This window comes from Canis lupus, chromosome 4 (genome assembly GCF_003254725.2).
Source record: "Canis lupus dingo isolate Sandy chromosome 4, ASM325472v2, whole genome shotgun sequence".
NCBI classification, from domain to species: domain Eukaryota; kingdom Metazoa; phylum Chordata; class Mammalia; order Carnivora; family Canidae; genus Canis; species Canis lupus.
In genome coordinates, this window is record NC_064246.1 from 10477942 (window position 1) to 10496067 (window position 18126).

The window sequence follows — 18126 nt, forward strand, 5'->3', positions numbered from 1 at the left end:
GCCGAGGCCACAGCGCCCCCCGCCTGCGCGCCGGGCCCCTGCACCCGGGCCGGAGGCGGTGCTACGCCGGGCAGGAGGGGAGCGCCCACGCGGGCTCCGGGTCCCAGCACCCGCCGCGGGGCTGGCGGACGGGCGGCAAACCCCGAAAGCCGGTGGTGGGGCGCGGCGCCTGGAGGAGCCGGGTGGCGGAGGGCAGCATCCTCCTCGGCGCCCGAGACCGACACCAGCGCCGGAGCGGCCGGAGCGGTTCCGCTTCATTGCGCCCCCGCGGCCGGGAAGCCGGGGCTTGCTCCTGTTCCCCTGGCTCCCGCCTCCCCTTCTCGGCCGCCGCCGGTGCTGTGGGGCCCCTTGCTGGCCACAAGGTGTCCTGGGGGTGTCCTGGGGACACGTTTGCAAGAGACTGAATTAAAAGGCAACTTTTTGAAGTCTAGCTAAGCCCATCGTTATTTAGCCCACCTAAAATAATTTATATCATTTGGGAGCAAAATGATACCAGATCCGGTGTTAATGCTCGTTTGGTATGCCATGAACCGGCAAATTGATTTTAGACCCAAATTCTTCTTTTATTTTACTCAAATGTAATTTGGCTACATTAAAGTATCAGGGCAGGGAGGAGACGGGGGCGGGGGGGGGGGCAATTCCATTTACCTCTGACTTCTTCCTCTCTGCCTTCCTCCTACATTTAGCAAACAGTCCATTCAGACAACACGGAAGCCTCTCTGGGTCTAGTCAGGACACGGAGGCTCCTCAGGGTTCACAGTGTGGTTTCAGAAGCAGCACATACTATTAACATGAATACTGATGCTACAACAACAATAACAGCAATAGCTAATACATACTGAGCCTTTCAGTGCCAGACACTGTTGTAAACACTTTGCCTGAACTAATTCCTTTCATCTTGACATCACTTAAACCCGTTTTACGGATGAGAAAATCTCAGACACAGAGATACTGAAAAAGTGCTCAGGTTCCCAGCTCACAAAGTGGCAGTGACAAGATCCAAACGCAAAGAGTCTAGCTCCAGAGCCTAAGCTCTTCCTTTTTTTTTTTTTTCCTTCCAGGTTCTTATTTAAATACCAGGCAGTTAACATACAGTGTATTAGTTTCAGGTGTAGAGTTTAGTGGCCAAGGGCTAAATCTCTAAACCAATTTCCTGAAAGCAAAAACAAGTTGATGTGATAGAAGTATAACCTTGGTCCCAATGAAGAGGTTAATTAATGAAGAGGCTAGATGCGTAAACCCAGGGCCCTTCACTTTCAGAGAACCCCCTCCAAGACCTTAGGGGCCCTGGCAATGTGTATTGTAAATTTTGCAAAATAACACATTTTTACCACTACCAGTTAAGTCCACTGTCTCAACTCTAACTTCCCCTCATACTGAGAGGCTTTGAAATGGCTTCAAAGTGAACTTTTTAACCAAGGAAAGTGAAGTTGGAGACACATTTTGTTTGGGTTTAACGGATACAGAGTCAGGTAAATAGGGTGAGGTAAGGGAAGTGCCAAAGGAGCAAAATATAGGGAGGCCCACCTTGCATTTGTGTGACTCAGAGATGAAGCCCCTTTAGGTTTAGAGCCTCAAGCACCTGGCTTGCTTCTCCCTAGCCCTGACCCCGTGGGATTTATTTATGTGGTTTTATAGTTCCTATGTGTAACATCACTGCTAGCCATCCAGGTGTACAGACGGCTACCAATGGCACACCTACTACCATTTGCAGTGTCATGTTAGTGTCCGCCTGAACTTTTCTACATTGCCCAGCACTGAAAGGGTTCCAGTAGCAAAAGAATAACACATTTTGAGACAGAGCCAGAAGCTAGTCTATGGTGATTTTTTTACATCATAAAACACAGTATTGTGAGTGTTGAGTACTAGAGAGAGTTTGAGTCTCTCAACTATACCTGGTCAAAATGGAAGTTCTCTCCTATCAGGAATATGCTCTAAATGTAGCACAGGCGATTACAAATGCATCATACATTTTTGGAGGAAATCTCATGAAATAGAATAGCTATGACTTCCTATGTCTGTAAGGACAAAATCCTGTAGTGGTATCACAAACAGCAAGTTCACATGCACATGAAGTACATTTCTAATCCTCTCCTGGAAAATCTATTACCAAATTACAAAATTGGTCAAAGGGTATGCAGCTAGGGGGATAAAGGGAGATATTGTTCAAGGGGCACAAAGTTTCAGTTACACAAGATAAATAAGTTCTGGAGATCTAATGTATAATCATATAACTATAGCTAAAACATTGTATTGTATACTTGAATATAATTAAGTTCCTCAAATTTGATAAACCTTTAGGCTGGACAAAATTTTACTCTACCCCTACATCTGGCCATAGGTTAGTTTTTATATCCTATAGCCTCTGACTCCTACTTTACTCCTTTAAAAAAAAAAAAAAGTGTTATTCAATTTACTTAAACTGAAAAAAAAAATTCACCCCACCCCACCCTCACCTCTTGTAACCACCAATCTGTTCTGTGTATCTGTGACCTTGTTTGTTCCAGTTTGTTTGGATTCTATATGTAAGTGAGATCATACAATATTTGTCTTTCTCTTTCTGACTTTTTTCACTTAGCAAAATGCCCCCAGAGTCCATCCATGTTGTCACAAATGACAAGATGTCATTCTTTTTTATGACTGAGTAATATTCTATTATGTGTGTATATAACACACTTTCTTTATCCATTCAGTCATCTAGGATACCTAAGTTGCTTCCCTGTCTCAATTATTATAAATAGTGCCACAATGAATATGGAGGCACAGATATCTTTTTGAATTAGTATTTTCAGGGGTGCCTGGGTGGCTCACTGGTTGAGTGTCTGCCTTTGGTTCGGCTCAGGTCATGATCCTGGGGCCCAGGGATTGAGTCCCATATCAGGCTCCTAGTGGGGAGCCTGCTTATGTCTCTGCTCTCTCTCTGTGTCTTTCATGAATGAATAAATAAAATATTTAAAAAATAAATTAGTAGGGACACCTAGATGGCTCAGCTGGTGAGCAGCTGCCTTTGGCTCAGGGCATGATCCTGGAGTTCTGGAATTGAGTCCCACATCGGGGTCCCTGCAGGGAGCCTGCTTCTCCACCTACCCATAACTCTGCCTCTCTCTTTGTGTCTCTCGTGAATAAATAAAATCTTTAAAAAAAAAAAAATAGAATCTCCTGCAGGTGACTCAGGAAAGCAGGCTCTACACTGTGTTTGTTTACTATCTGTCTCCTCTCACAAGCGCATGAGGTCAAGTACTTTATGTTGTTCATCCCTATATACCACACTTAGAATCATATGGGATAAATAATAGACTACTATTACTACTTTTTATGCTTTAGTAAAATATTTTTGGAACACATGAATCAAATCTGACTGTGTCTTACAGCAATGAATAGGAAAGACCATTTCTTTGCTCTCTTCTAAGAATGCATTTACCTCTCATATACCCGCATTTGATTTCACCACTATGCAATTGGTGCAATGTCTCCATTATGTCTTGGGTGTAGGAAACATGGGAAATGCTGACAATTGCCTGGGCACAGACTTTCTGCTCTTAAGATCTCATCCCCATGTGGCCTCCAGATCAGGTGTGAACATTCCTCCACCACAGTTCTTCCAGCACCCCACTCCACCCCACTGCCCACCACAGCCTGACACACCTAGACCAAGAATCTACACCCCTTTCCCCCTCTCTCCTCTGACTTGTCCCTGTTTATCACACAGGTCTCAGCTTAGATATCACCTCTTCCAGGAAGTGTTCCCTGACCTCCTGATATTGATATACTTGTGCTTTTCCTACCATAGTCCTTTCTGTTGAAATAACATACTGACACTGGCTTTTCATCTCCTAAAAGGCAAAATCCTTGCTTCATCAAACTCTAACTCGAACACATTTTCTAGTGTGTTTTTTTTCCATAAAGTTCTTTCTACCTGTTCAACTAGCAAAGATTATCTAATTTTCAAATTAACTAATTATACTTTAATTTATACTTTTTCACTATTATGGTAGAAACCATCCTAATGGAATTTTCACTGTGTACCTTTCACTTTTCTATCTTTTGACATATTCAAGAAATAAACTGTAATAATTTTGTAAAGATTTTATTTATCTATTTGACAGAGAAAAAGAGAGAGAGAGAGAGAGAATGCACAGAGCAGGGAGAGTGACCAGCAGTGGGAGAGGGAGAAACAGGCTCTCCGCTGAGCAAGGAGCCCAATATGGGGCTCAATCCCACCCAGGACTCTGGGATCATGACCTGAGCCAAAGGCAGATGCTTAACCAACTGAGCCACTAGCCACCCAGCTATAATAATTTTTAAATTAATATATAATTTACCAGGATACAATTTCCATCATCAAATTCAATACAAAGCTATTTTTCTACTACTTATAACATTTCACTATTACCCATTTTCCATAAATAAATAACAGCAGATAACCAAATCAGAAGTGAATGGTTTCTGCATCTTTCATGTTAACAGGTCATATAGCTATGTGTATTTATTCTTTCTTTAAGCCTCAACACTTTGCTGTGGACAAATCAATCTCATATCTTTTCTTCTGCTGTGCCCTAATTTTTAAATGTCCTGTGAGAGTCCAAGAGACTCTTGGAAGACAAAATTATTTCTCATAAACTAAAGATTCTGAGTTGGGTTGTCTATTGCCAATAGGGCACTACTGCTTCAATTTGAGGCTGGGACTATGTTTACAAGAACACCCTTCTCTGTGTGGTTCTAGGCTAGAGATGTCCAATTCCTATTGGAACTCCCCAGGGATTTGGAAGATGGGAGAGTGGTAGAAGACAATCATATGGCCATGCAAGATGGTAGACAGGCACAAAGGGGCCCAGCATGCCTTCCCTTCCTCCTGCTCTGTGCCCCCTCAGCATCCTCACAGCAACCCTCAGCCCACCCCCATTCCTGCTTCACAGAGGCTGCAGCTCCCACACTATACTTCTCCAGCTCCTTTTCATGACCACATCTGTATGGCTACTGGATTTTCTCTCAAGCTCTAGCTGGTATCCTGCACCAGCTAGCAACTTTCTAGTAAGTCCCAAATTCATGAAAGCTCCCCTTCTTAGCCCCAGTACCTTGGAGTGGCTGTTTCCCTGTTGGAACCCTGATCATACCCTTCCTTAGTCTCTATTTACCACTGGTGCCATCCTAGGGAGAAAATCGACAAGGAAAATAATCTTGACATTTTTTCACTACAAAAGATGGGGGAAATCATATAAATGGCATCAAACCATCAGCTGTCCACCACCAGTGGGTCCTTGTCAGTAATCACAAACCCCTGAACTCTTCCACCAGCTGGTATTATGGTAAGGGGTCATAGACATGGTCCAACATGCTGGTATGGGTGCCCTGGTCTCCAGAAGTCCTTCTATCACTTGCCATCAGCCTGTTGATAAATAGAATGAATAAATTAAGAGCTCCCGTTGGCAGGATGAAATTTTCAGATGTGAAAATCAATTATTGATTTTGATGGTAAAGAATATTTCTGAAGGTAAAATGTTTATATTGTTTCTACTGGTCAGATTAGGCTAGGCTATGGAGCAGTGACAAATAAACTCAAAATCTTAATGTCTAGAAACATAGGAATTATTTTTTGGTCATGCAAAATCCACTGCAGATCTAGTGGTTCTCCAAGGCAGCTCCCTTCCAAGTGGTTACTCAGGGATCCAGGCTGCTTGTATCTTGTAACTATGCCACCTGGGACAAACGGTTTCCAGGAAAGAGAATATGAGGGTCATGTGCCAACTACTAAATGCTTCATCTCGGAAATGACTTCCAGAGCTTATAGCTCTCTGTGTGTACCATGCATTTCTGTGTGTGTACAGCAATTTTGTAAGAGCTCAAAACTGGAAACAATCTAAGTGTCAGAACAGTAAAATGGATGAGTTGGTTTTGGAAATTATATACTATTCAGTCAAGAAAATGAATGAACTGCAGATAAGCACAACCCTAACAAATCTCACTAATGTTATGAGAAGCCAAATACATAAAAGTATAAACTCTCTGATTTGTTGTATATAAAGTTTAGAAATGAGAAAAACTAAACAGCATTAGATGTCAGAGTAATTGAGGATAATTTTACATTTGGGAGGGAGAGGGGCCATAGGGGACCTCTGAGGTTCAGAAATGTTCTGAGGGGTGGTTACATGGGTGTTCATTTTATGCTAATTAATTATTACACCATATATTTGTTTTATTCACTTTAGTATATTTTGTTATATTTCATTTTTATTTATTTATTTATTTATTTTTAATTTATTTATGATAGTCACACAGAGAGAGGGAGAGGCAGAGACACAGGCAGAGGGAGAAGCAGGCTCCATGCACCGGGAGCCCGACGTGGGACTCGATCCCGGGTCTCCAGGATCACGCCCTGGGCCAAAGGCAGGCGCCAAACCGCTGCGCCACCCAGGGATCCCTATTTTGTTATATTTCAATATTATAACGATTAAAAAAATTCAAACCTACAAATTGTATTCAATAGGACTGGCAGTTATTTGCATTTTAAAGAACTGTTTGCTTTAGCCTCACACAGTACTAACACATATTGTACACCTTTTGAATGAAATAGCAAACTCTTATAGTAAAATTTAAATGTGGTTTGATTGGCCAAACACCCTATTTATACAAAACTTTTCCACGTATCATAAGTAACTACTAAACATTAGTTACAACTCTAATAGTTACTTTTAATATGAGCATCATCTTCCACAAGTGCTATTTGTGGGTGCTTTAATATTTTTAACAGACTGAACTGGTCCTGCAGGATTGTTGCGAAAGAGGTGAATGGCAGTTTATAGACATAAGTTCCTGGAGGAAAATGAGAGCAACAAGGAGGCCCCTTGGAGGGATGACAGGTAACTTGGCACTGAGAATTCACTGGAGAAGAAAGGCCGGAATTGCTACTCCTGTGGTAAACAGATGCTGTGCATGGCAGGCTGAGCTACACTGCAGGCACCCTTCTCCTCCTACAGTCTCGGTTTCTCTTCCTCTTTAAAATCCCCAGTTCTGGGGCTTCCCAGCTGTTGCAACTCTGCCATTGATGAGAAACACCAAGTCCATTCCCCCAGACCTGCTACAACATTCCAGAATTGCCCTCCCAGCTGTTCTGACCCTTTTGATTGAAAAGCCTCCTTCCCAGACCTTTGCAGGAATTGATACGCTTCCAGCTTCCCTCCCCAAACACACATCACAGAACCTCCCCAGGTCAAACATTTTCCAGCTGTCCAAATCCTTACAGATGATAAGAACTCTTTAGAAACCCCTCTTAGCTATTGCAAAACCTTGACCTCCTCTAATTTTTCAGCCACCCCGAAGATAAGAACTGACCATGTCACCATTTCCCAACAAGTGTAATCACCCAAGCCAGCAATTCTGAAATAATAGGACTGTCCTATTGTGAATTTAAATTTTTTTTATCTGTTTATTAAATTAATTCTGTAAGTATTGATTGAGGCCCTTTGTTAATTTAAGGACTTGTTCATGATCAAATATTTTGTTTTAAAATCTGTTTTGGATGGGCGGCCCCAGTGGCCCAGTGGTTTAGTGCCGTCTTCAGCCCAGGGTGTGATCCTAGAGCCCTTGGATCCAGTCCCACATCAAGCTCCCTGCATGGAGCCTGCTTCTCCCTCTGCCTGTGTCTCTGCCTCTCTCTCTCTCTGTCTCTCTCTCTCTCTGTGTCTTTCGTGAATAAATAAATAAAAATCTAAAAATAAATAAAATAAAAATAAAATTTGTTTTGTAGGGCACCTGGGTAGCACAGTGGTTGAATGTCTGTCTATGGTTTAGGTCATGATCCCAGTGTTCTAGGATTGAGTCCCACATCCAGCCCCCGCAAGGAGCCTTCTTCTCTCTCTGCTTATGTCTCCGCCTCTCTCTGTCACTCATGAATAAAGAAATTTTAAAAATCTTTTAAAAATAAGTAAAATAAAATTTGTTCTATAATTCTAAAATTTCATTAATTCAGATGGCTTTCTAATCAGTCAAAATTAGAAAGTTTTAAGTCACATTAAAAATATTTTAGGGGGGGCCTAAATGGCTCAGTCAGTTAAGAGTAGAATTTTGGCTCAGGTCATGATCTCAGGGTCCTGGGATGGAGACCCGCAATGGCCTCTGCACTCAGTGTGGAATCCGCTTCTCCCTCTGCCCCTACTCCCACTTGTGATCCCCACTCCTTTCTCTCTCTCTCTCTCTCAAATAAATAAATTAAATTTTTACAAAAAGATATTTCCTAGACTTAGCTCTGTCTGGAGAGCCCTTTCCATTGTCTTTACCTAATTAAATCATAAGCACCTTTGTATGTCTGGTAGAGGTATTGCCATCATTCTGGGTTCTGTGCTCACCACCTTCAGAAGTGCTCTCCTTGGTGTGCTCATTCCTCACAGACAGTGATGCTCCTCTCAGCTCCCACGGGCTCTGCAGACCTGGAGGGCATAGAGACATGCACAGTCTCACAGGGAGGATTCCGAAACTGGGGGGAGGGGCTCTGTGGCAACTGCCCCTGGTATTGCTCCCCCTACATCTTTCTGGAAATGACTCCTAGAGCTCTGCACCTCCTAAGCATGGCAGGGAACCAGATTTGGGAGCCACTGGGAGAGAAATGTTCCTGGGTTCTCCCTCCCTTGGAATACAGACTGGGCCTAGTTACTGTTAGGAGCTAGTTTCTGGAGAATTTGAAACTCTGCCCTTTGAGACTTGAGAGACAAAGTGAATTCCTCCCATATATCGTAAGGAAGTGTCTTCAAATTCATCAATCTGAAATAACCCATAAGATGAATATGAACAGCAAGGATTTTGTTGATTAAAAATACTAGTTTTCTTTTCCTTTAATCCTTATAACACTAGTCCTGAGATTTTTAAAAGGAAATAGAATAAAATAAAATGAAATCAAATAAAATGCAGAGCAAGACTATCAGACAAGAAGAGACTCAAAAACAACCAACCAGAGGCACCTGGGTAGCTCAGATGTCTGCCTTCCGCTCAGGTCATGATCCCAGGGTCCTAGAATCAAGTCCTGCATTGGGTTCCCTGCTCAGCAAGGGCAGGGAGGTCTGCTTCTCCCTCTCCCTCTACCCTCCTCCCTGCTCGTGTTCTCTCTCTCTATCAAATAAATAAAATCTTTAAAAAAAATTTAATAGTCTTCCTGTTCTCCACCATGGCGCAGGATCAAGATGAAAAGGAGAACCCCATGTGGGAGCTTTGCATCTGCAAATTCTGCCTCAACATCTGTGTGGGGGAGAGTGGAGACAGACTGACCCGCACAGCCAAGGTGCTGGAGCAGCTCACGGGCCAGACCCCAGTGTTCTCCAAAGCTAGGTACATGGTTAGATCCTTTGGTATCAAGAGAAATGAAAAGATTGCTGTCCACTGCACAGTCCCTGGGGCCAAAGCAGAAGAAATCTTGGAGAAAAGTCTAAAGGTGCGAGAGTATGAGTTAAGAAAAAATAACTTCTCCGATACTGGAAACTTTGGTTTTGGGATCCAGGAGCACATCGATCTGGGGATCAAATATGACTCAAGCATGGTATCTACAGCCTAGACTTCTATGTGGTATTGCTATGTGCGATGCTGAAACCTGGGTAGGCTTGCAAGGCTTTCAGCATTGCAGACAAGAAGCACAGGACAGGCTGCATGGGGGCCAAACACAGAATCAGCAAAGAGGAAGCCATGCGCTGGTTCCAGCAGAAGTATGATGGGATCATACTTCCTGGCAAATAAATTCCTGTTTCTATCCAAAAGGCCAGTAAAAACTTTTCAGTGAAATGTAAAATAATAATAATAATAATAATAATAATAATAATAATAATAATAAATTAAAAAAAACAACCAACCAAAATGGGTAACTGTGCTTTTTTCTAGGAGATGAAATGAAGCCAATCAATTTGATTTGGCTCACTTCAGCCCATATCCGTTGAATGTTTCTGCATATCAAGGGGCATATTTAATGTCTAAAAGAATGGAGATCAACGTAGTTAAAGAAGAGCCTCCAAACCATACTAATTTAATATAAATGAAAACTTTACCTTATCTTAGGAGGGAACCAAAAACAACACCCACTAGATTTAGATTAATTCAAAGAGAACGTTCTCAAGCCACCATGAGCATACCCTTTCTTCCCAGGCAGTGGGACTTTTCTGTCTAAATAAGAGAAATTGTGCATGAGGAATTCTATTCACTCATTTAGCAAATATTTATTAAGCACCCACTGCATGTGAGGCCTATAGTAGTTGAGGCTATGTCAATCAGCATAACAAACACAAACCACTCCTTCATGGAGCTGCAACCAAAATAAGTCAATTATGTATCATGTTAGAGGATGAAAAGCAGGGAAAGGGAATGGGATGGGGTATCCTCTAATCAGGTAGTCAGAGAACACCTCCTACGGGTTACATCTAAGCAAAGACTATGAAGGATGGATGTGACTAAGCATTTGGGTGTCTTGGGAAAGAACATTCTATCATGTCCTAGAAAGCTAGTTTGATTCATCATGGAATGGGGAAGGAGCCTTCTAGGCAAAGGGAACAACAAGAGCAAAATCCCTACTAACAGGGACTGTGTCAACTGGTCAGAGAAACAGCAAGGAGCCTCATGTGCCAAGGAAAATATTAGCAATCATCTTCTATTACCAGGTCATAGAAGAAACGAGAAAAGGAAAATGAATGTAGGCCATGGCAGACATGGTGTCAATTCTGCATGAACCTGGGAGCTGCTAGAATTGAGACAGGTAACAGCAGCATCTGACTTGGCTCCCAGTCAAGTGGGAGAGGTGCAGAGTGCAGAGGTGGTGGTGAGGTTTTGAACATGCCTCAAAGATAGAGCCAGCATGAGCCTCCTGGTGCACTGGGTCTTATTTTTGAAGGTACACAGAAGGCAAGACAACTCCAAAGATCATAGCCTGACAAACTGACGTTAGCATGACTGAGAAAAGGAAGACCCTAACAAGTAACTGGTTCAAGGAGAAAGATTAGGAATTCAGTTTGTACCCATGAGGTTGAGCTGCCTCTCAGATGTCCAAGAGCAAATATTGAGCAGACAGTTGGATATATAAGTCTGGAGTTCTGAGAGAGGTGCTATCTAGCGATGTTAGAGAGCTTCACCAGTACATGGATGAAGGATAAGAGGTCATCAAAAAAGAAGTGTAGACCAAGAAAAGGAGAAGATCTAGTGCTGAACTCTCAGACTCCAATATTAAATGAAAAGGACAAACACTTAAAAAGCTACAAATATTAAGTAAGACCAAATATTAGAAGCTGGGAAGGCAGAAATGGAAAAGTAACTGCTAAGTACACCACCTGTGTGAGTTTATCTGCAAGGACACCTGGGTGGCTCAGCAGTTGAGTGTCTGCCTTTGGCTCACAGTGTGATCCCGGGTCTGGGATTCGAGTCCCACATAAAGCTCCCTGTCAGAAGCCTGCCTCTTCTCTGCCTATGTCTCTGCCTCTCTCTCATGAATAAATAATAAATCTTTTTTTTTAAGAGCTTATTTGCAGGGGTGCCCACTGTCTCACTGCACAGTAAGTCATTTGGCCCCTTTTGAATTCAAAACAATCCTTGTCTCCTTTCTTTATAAGCTGGTCAATGTAACCACCCTATTTACAAACTGATTGCCTCACTGATTTCTGGTTCTGGGTTGAATGTCAGGGAAGGAAGGAATAACCAAGGTTGAGACAAAGTCTAGGCAATCATGGGAGAGTGTCCTCAGCACACAGCCTGAAACCAAACAGTCTGCCTTGCCTTTATCCAGCACACCCACTGGATCTGCACATTGATCTGGTTGTGTCAGTAAACAGACCTGCCCAGAGTTCATTTTGCCTGATAAAATCCACGTGTGCTCTAAGCTTACCAGTACTAAAGGGACAGCGATAGGAGTTTTTGGGATCCACTGTGACTAAGAATGAGATTCCAGTCAATATCCTTTTAAAAAAAGGATTAAAATACATTGTTTATCACAGGAAGAAAAATGTTATCTTGAATCTTCTGAAATGTGTAAAGCTTTTATAATTCCTATATTTGAAGACAAGGTAACAAGTAAATTCTCATACTCCACGATGGGACACGGAGGCAGCAGTGACTTGCTCTGCAAAGGCCTGTGGAAAGGATTTGGGTGGCAGGGGGTGGGAGGACATAAAGTTATTTCATTAGAGGGAAGCAGTTCTTACTATTATTTCCCTAGAGTGTGTTCTTTGGGGGGTGGGGTGCAGGAGACGACTTTCTGGTCAGATAAACCCACATTTGAACCTGATAGTGTCACATACCTGTGCAAGTCATTTTACTTCTCCAACTTTGAATCCCCTCATTTGTAAAATGTGAGTATTAGTTTGCTGGAGTTGCTATAACAAAGTACCACAGACTGAGTGGCTTCAATAACGGGAATTTATTTTCTCACAGATCTGGAAGCTAGAAGTCCAAGATCAATAGCTCAACAGAGCTATTCCTTCTGAGGCTTCTCTCTTCTGCTTGTAGATGGCTGTTTCTCCCTGTCTTCATATGGTCTTCCCCTACGCTTGCCTGTGTCCTCCTCTCCTGGTAAGGACAATAGTCACATTGGATTAAGGTCCCTAATGACCTTATTTCCTCTAGTCTGCTCTTTAAGGACTCTATCTTCAAATACTATGATATTCTGAGGTACAGGGGGTTAGGACTTCAGCACATGTATTTTGGGAGACACAGTTCAGCCCATAACAATATGAACAATTGGGCAGCCCGGGTGGCTCAGCAGTTTAGCTCCACCTTCAGCCCAGGGAGTGATCCTGGAGACCCGGAATCGAGTCCCACATCAGGCTCCCTGCATGGAGCCTGCTTCTCCCTGTGTCTCTGCCTCTGCCTCTCTCTCTGTCTATCATGAATAAATAAATAAAATCTTTTAAAAAAAAATGTGGACAATCTACTTGTAGGCAGTATTATATTATGTTTTGAGTATGTATTATATATACATAACAACTATGTCTGACAATCAAAGCTCTGTTTTTAAATGTTTATTTATATACACAAAATTTTTTTAAGTGCCCATAGTCTATTAGGAATTCTCATAATTACAATGTGAAACCAGAGTAGATGTTTACAAAAGCATACTTAAATCTAACTTTTTTAATATATGGGAATATTTTAATGTAATTTTCTTTAAGATTATTTCAGGTGTCCTTGGGAGCAATAAGAGTCTTCTCAAAAGACACAGTAACTGGAGCTCAGTCAGTTAAGCATCCGACTCTTGGTTTTGACTCAGGTCATGATCTCAGTCATGAGATGAGCCCCACATCAGGCTCCATGCTTAAGATTCTCTCCCCCCTTCTCCCTCTGCCCCATCCCCCAAACCTCCCACCTCTCTCTTGCTCTCTCTCTCTCTCTCTCAAAAAAAGGGGCAATCTTGGTAAAGCATTAGAGGAGAGAGTGGTACTGTGATAAGGGCGTAAACAGACTGGTCAACATAAACTTAGTTGCAGTTTTACTATTTGTTAATAATGTAACTTTCACTCTCAACAAATTTTAGCTCCTTTCTCCTTGACTAGTATGGTAATATGCTCCAAAGACACAATATTGTGGTAACAATTTTTGGGAAACATAATTTTATGAATTAAAAATTCAACAATTTTGTCTTTTCTCTAGAGAATCAAGGCACAAAGTAAGTGATCAATATATATTGGATGGGTGGATGGATGGATGCATAGATGGATGGATCCTAAAATAATATAGGAACATATGAAGATTTTTTTGAGTCTTACTTGACCTAAACTCTAGCCAAATACTGATGTATATTTGGCACCTCCTCCTGCTACTCTCCTGTATCCCCTCAAGGTAGGTGCTGTGGAATGGATGCTATTAAAGGCTATATTTCAGGGGAGCCTGGCTGGCTTAGGAGGAAGAGCATACAACTCTTGATCTTGGGGTTGTGAATTTGAACCCCACACTGGGTACAGAAATTACATACGTAATTCTACATACATAAATAAGGTTATATTTCAGTTGTGAAACCACATTGCCTCTTGTTCTATTGGCCACATAGCTGAAGCCGATTAGGTTGAGCTTGGTGTAATGCTCGCTCCTTCTCTTTTTTTTTTTTTTGCTCCTTCTCAAAACCTGCTTCCCTATCTAGTTAAAGACTCAATCCCTCCGATATTAAGCATCCAAGATCATGTGCAATGTGGTCACTCCTAGGCAGGTCCCAGGAAGAGATGTTCATGCCCACTAGGACCATTCTAATCTTCACCATGTATACTTTAGTCTCTAGGTTTCTGGTTAAGAAAGGCAGTTTTCTAACAACTCCCAAATATTCTACATCTAAGCTTTAAGACACTTTGTAGCTACTTTGCATATTCTTCCCTTCCCTTCACTCCTAAAGTTCCTTAAGTTTATCTAAAACTTGTTCCAACCCATTTCCTCATCCAGTTGATAAGCCAGTTCCTACTTTCAATGAAGTGCAGATTTTCTACACTCTCCTAGGCTGGCATCTGGCATAACTTCTTGTGGTGGCTGGCCCCCAATGATGTCACACTCTGTGTAGTCCTTTACCACATTAGGTAGGGATGATTCATATTCATATTATTCATAGGATATTGCAGAAATGGTGGAGTGTGACTTTGTAAGACAGCTGGCTCTGTCTTACAAAGCCAGCAACCATGTCATAAAAACACAAGCAGACATATAGAGAGAGGGCCACATGACAAAGAACGGGGGTCTCCTGCCAACAACCATGTCATTGAAACATGTTAAAGTCAAGGCTTCTGACGACTGCAGCCTCAACCAGCATTTCAACTACAATCTCATAAGCAAGAACCACTCAACTTGCCCATAAACTAGGAGATAATAAAAGTTTTAAGCTATGTTCTAGGTTAATTTGTTGGATGGCAATAGATAACTAGTAAACTTCCTAAACTGCCCTAAATCTTAATAGTGGATTCCATCTGTCCTTGAAACTTATTTGCATCATCCTGACATTTCCTCATGTCAAACAAACTCTCAACTCTCCCTGTTTCAAAGCTCTGTTTCCTCTTAGCCCATTTATTAGAAACCCATGAATGGCTAAACATTTTTTGTAGAGGGTGAGGGAGCCCAAGGTTATTCTTCCTCTCACTGTCCCAGATTCACATGTAAATTTCTAATTTAAGTGACACCAAGAAACAGTCTTCTGGAATCCTATTTTTTAAATACCAATTCATCTTTACTATAGTGCATAGTCAATATTTCATATATAGAATAAGAACAAACATAATTTTCACAAAGGAAGTCGATCCAGGTGAAATGATCTATAGTGTGTCCTATATTATATTCAGACATAACACTACCCTGTTAATCAAGTGTGCTAATGAGAGGCTTGGAATTACCTTGATCCTTCCCTTGTCTCTTCTTTGATCCAGAATACATTTTTTCAATAGCTACCTGGACTCAAGGATGCTGTCTTTGGTACCAGAACACAGACCTGGATTACACTGATAAAAGACTAGGACACTGCTCTCATTAACAGAGATGACTGGCCAGCAGCCAAGTATCATTTCTGATCAGATCATTTCACTAAAGCTGATCTCAGCTTTTCTCTATACCAAGATGCCAGAGGGCATGTCTCCAGTATTACCCTGTAATAGTAGCTCACCTTGGCAAAAGTTGTTCACAATGATGGATCAGGATGGTAAGTGACAAAGATACCTTCTCTCCATTCTATATGCCCCTCCATGTAGAATGGAATATACTCTCATGGGGTGTATAGTTCACACGTGGCACACATTCTCCCTAATCTCTGAGATTCTGCACAGAAGTGATACTCGATACCCTAGGGCCCTAGAGGCAGCAAAGAGGTCAATTCAGTTCTGGGGAAGCTATTGCTTAGACAGACTGTGTTTTGAGACTTTCTGGCTCTGTCTATGTAAAGCGCTCTGTACTTTTTGGCAGCCAGGTGATTGACACACAGTGTTATTATGGAACAAGTGGAGCAACCCCAGGCATCCTTTCAAAGTAGGTATATAAAAAAGGCACTTTCAGATGGTTTTAAAGTTCTGAAACTTTTTGCTCTTCTTAAATCCTCCTGGGAAAGACAATTGCTTTTGTTTCAGTGTCATGAAAAGACTAACTCTTAACTTGAGTTCCTTCTACCTCTGTTACAGACTCCAACAGAATGTCCTCAGCACAGGCCTCCTAATGGGTCACAGCCCATCCATGTCAGGATGACTGCACAGGTGCCAGTTGCTTCCAAGCTTTCTAATCCCTAGATAAGAAAATAAAAGTGAACTCATTTATCCAAAGATTAAAAAACTAGAATGTGTGCCTGAATAGAATATGAAGTCCTCCCTGTCTATCATGATATTCCCTCAGGATGGATTTCAGACAACACCTGTGTAAGAAATATTTACAGTTGAAGTGAAAAAAAAATTTGCGTGTATAATAGTAACTAGTTTCCACTATTCTGGAATATAAAATATAAAAATAAATACAGATGGGGGATCCCTGGATAGCTCAGTGGTTTAGTGCCTGCCTTCAGCCCAGGGCATGGTACTGGAGTCCCGGGATCAAGTCTCATGTCAGGCTCCCTGCATAGAGGCTGCCTGTGTCTTTGCCTCTCTCTCTCTGTCTCTCATGAATAAATAAATAAAATCTTTTAAAAAATAAATAAATACAGAAAGATCTATAGATTCATTTAATACATGGCTATTGACTGTCAACCATATGATACCCATTGTGTTAAGTGCTGGAGGTTCAATAGTGAACAAAAACATGGTCTTTTTATTCATGAATAAATACAGAGAGTAAACAGACAGACAATATTAAACTATGAATTGTGTTAAATGTGAGGAAAGAAAAATAAATGGTGACAGTTCCTGGCTTTCTTATTTACAACTGCTTCCTCAATACTTGGAACTATGGCTGGCATATTGTAGGAGCCTAACATGTATAGAATGATTTGATGAGTTTATAGATTCTTCATGAGAAATTATAATAGAGAAACACCTTATATTGTGGAAAGTCAGGAAAAGTTATGACATATAAACACTAACGAGAAAGGTAAGCAGGGATTACCCACATGACATGGGCAAGGTGCAGAAAAGCATTGCAGAAAGAAAGTTAAATGGGCTTTTAAAAAGGTTCTAAGGTTTTACTTTTATTCCAGTTACCATACAGTGTAATAGTAGTTTCATTTGTACAATATAGTGATTCACAACTTCCATACAACATCTGGTGCTCAACACATAATCCTCATCACCTAATTAACCCATCTTCCCGCCCACCTCCCTTCTGATAATCATCTATTTGTTCTCTGTAGTTAAAGTCTGTTTTATGTTTTACCTCTCTCTTTTTTTATCCCTTTGCTTATTAGTATTGTTTTTTAAATTCCACATATGAATAAAATCATATGATATTTGTGTTTCTCTGACTGGCCTATTTCTCTTAGCATCATACTCTAGCCACATCCAGGTCACTGCAAATGCCAAGATTTCATACTTTTTATGGCTGAGTAATATTCTACTTCTACTTTTTTTTTTTTTTTCCCCTCATGTATATGGTTAGGGTTCAGCTAAAAGTCACAAATTAGGGACGCCTGGGTGGCTCAGCAGTTGGGCCTCTGCCTTCGGCTCAGGGCGTGATCCTGGGGTCTCAGGATCGAGTCCTGCATCGGGCTCCCTGCATGGAGCCTGCTTCTCCCTCTGCCTGTGTTTCTGCCTCTCTCTCTGTGTGTGTCTCTCATAAATAAATAAATAAAATCTTCCAAAAAAAGTCACAAATTACAATGAAGCTATTTCTATTATGAATATCTACACAAAAAATAATGCAACAAAAAACTCATACTTGCTGAGCAATAATTACAAGAGATGCAAAAAGGCATAGATAAAAACACACTAACAATGAAAGACTTTAATATACCACTCAGAACAAGACAAACCTAGTGAATCGAAACTAAATGAAGATATCAAAGAACTAAGTAACAATAAGGTATAACTTATAGCTATATATTAAACTTTTCACCATGATAATGGAAAATACAACTCCCTCTCAAGGTATAAGAATCATTCACAAAGTGAATCATATATCAGGTCACAAAGAAAACATCAGCAAATTTCATAAAGTAGAAATATTACATGCTAAGTGAGATAAGTCAGACAGAGAAAGACAAGTACTGAATGATATCATTTATATGTGTAATAA

The 18126-nt window shown here is 41.2% G+C and overlaps 1 pseudogene; it reads left to right on the forward strand.

Annotated features, from left to right (window-relative positions):
• Positions 1-9139: 9139 nt before the first annotated feature.
• Positions 9140-9762, forward strand: LOC112660825 (60S ribosomal protein L11-like; annotated as a pseudogene).
• The last annotated feature ends 8364 nt before the right edge of the window (positions 9763-18126 follow it).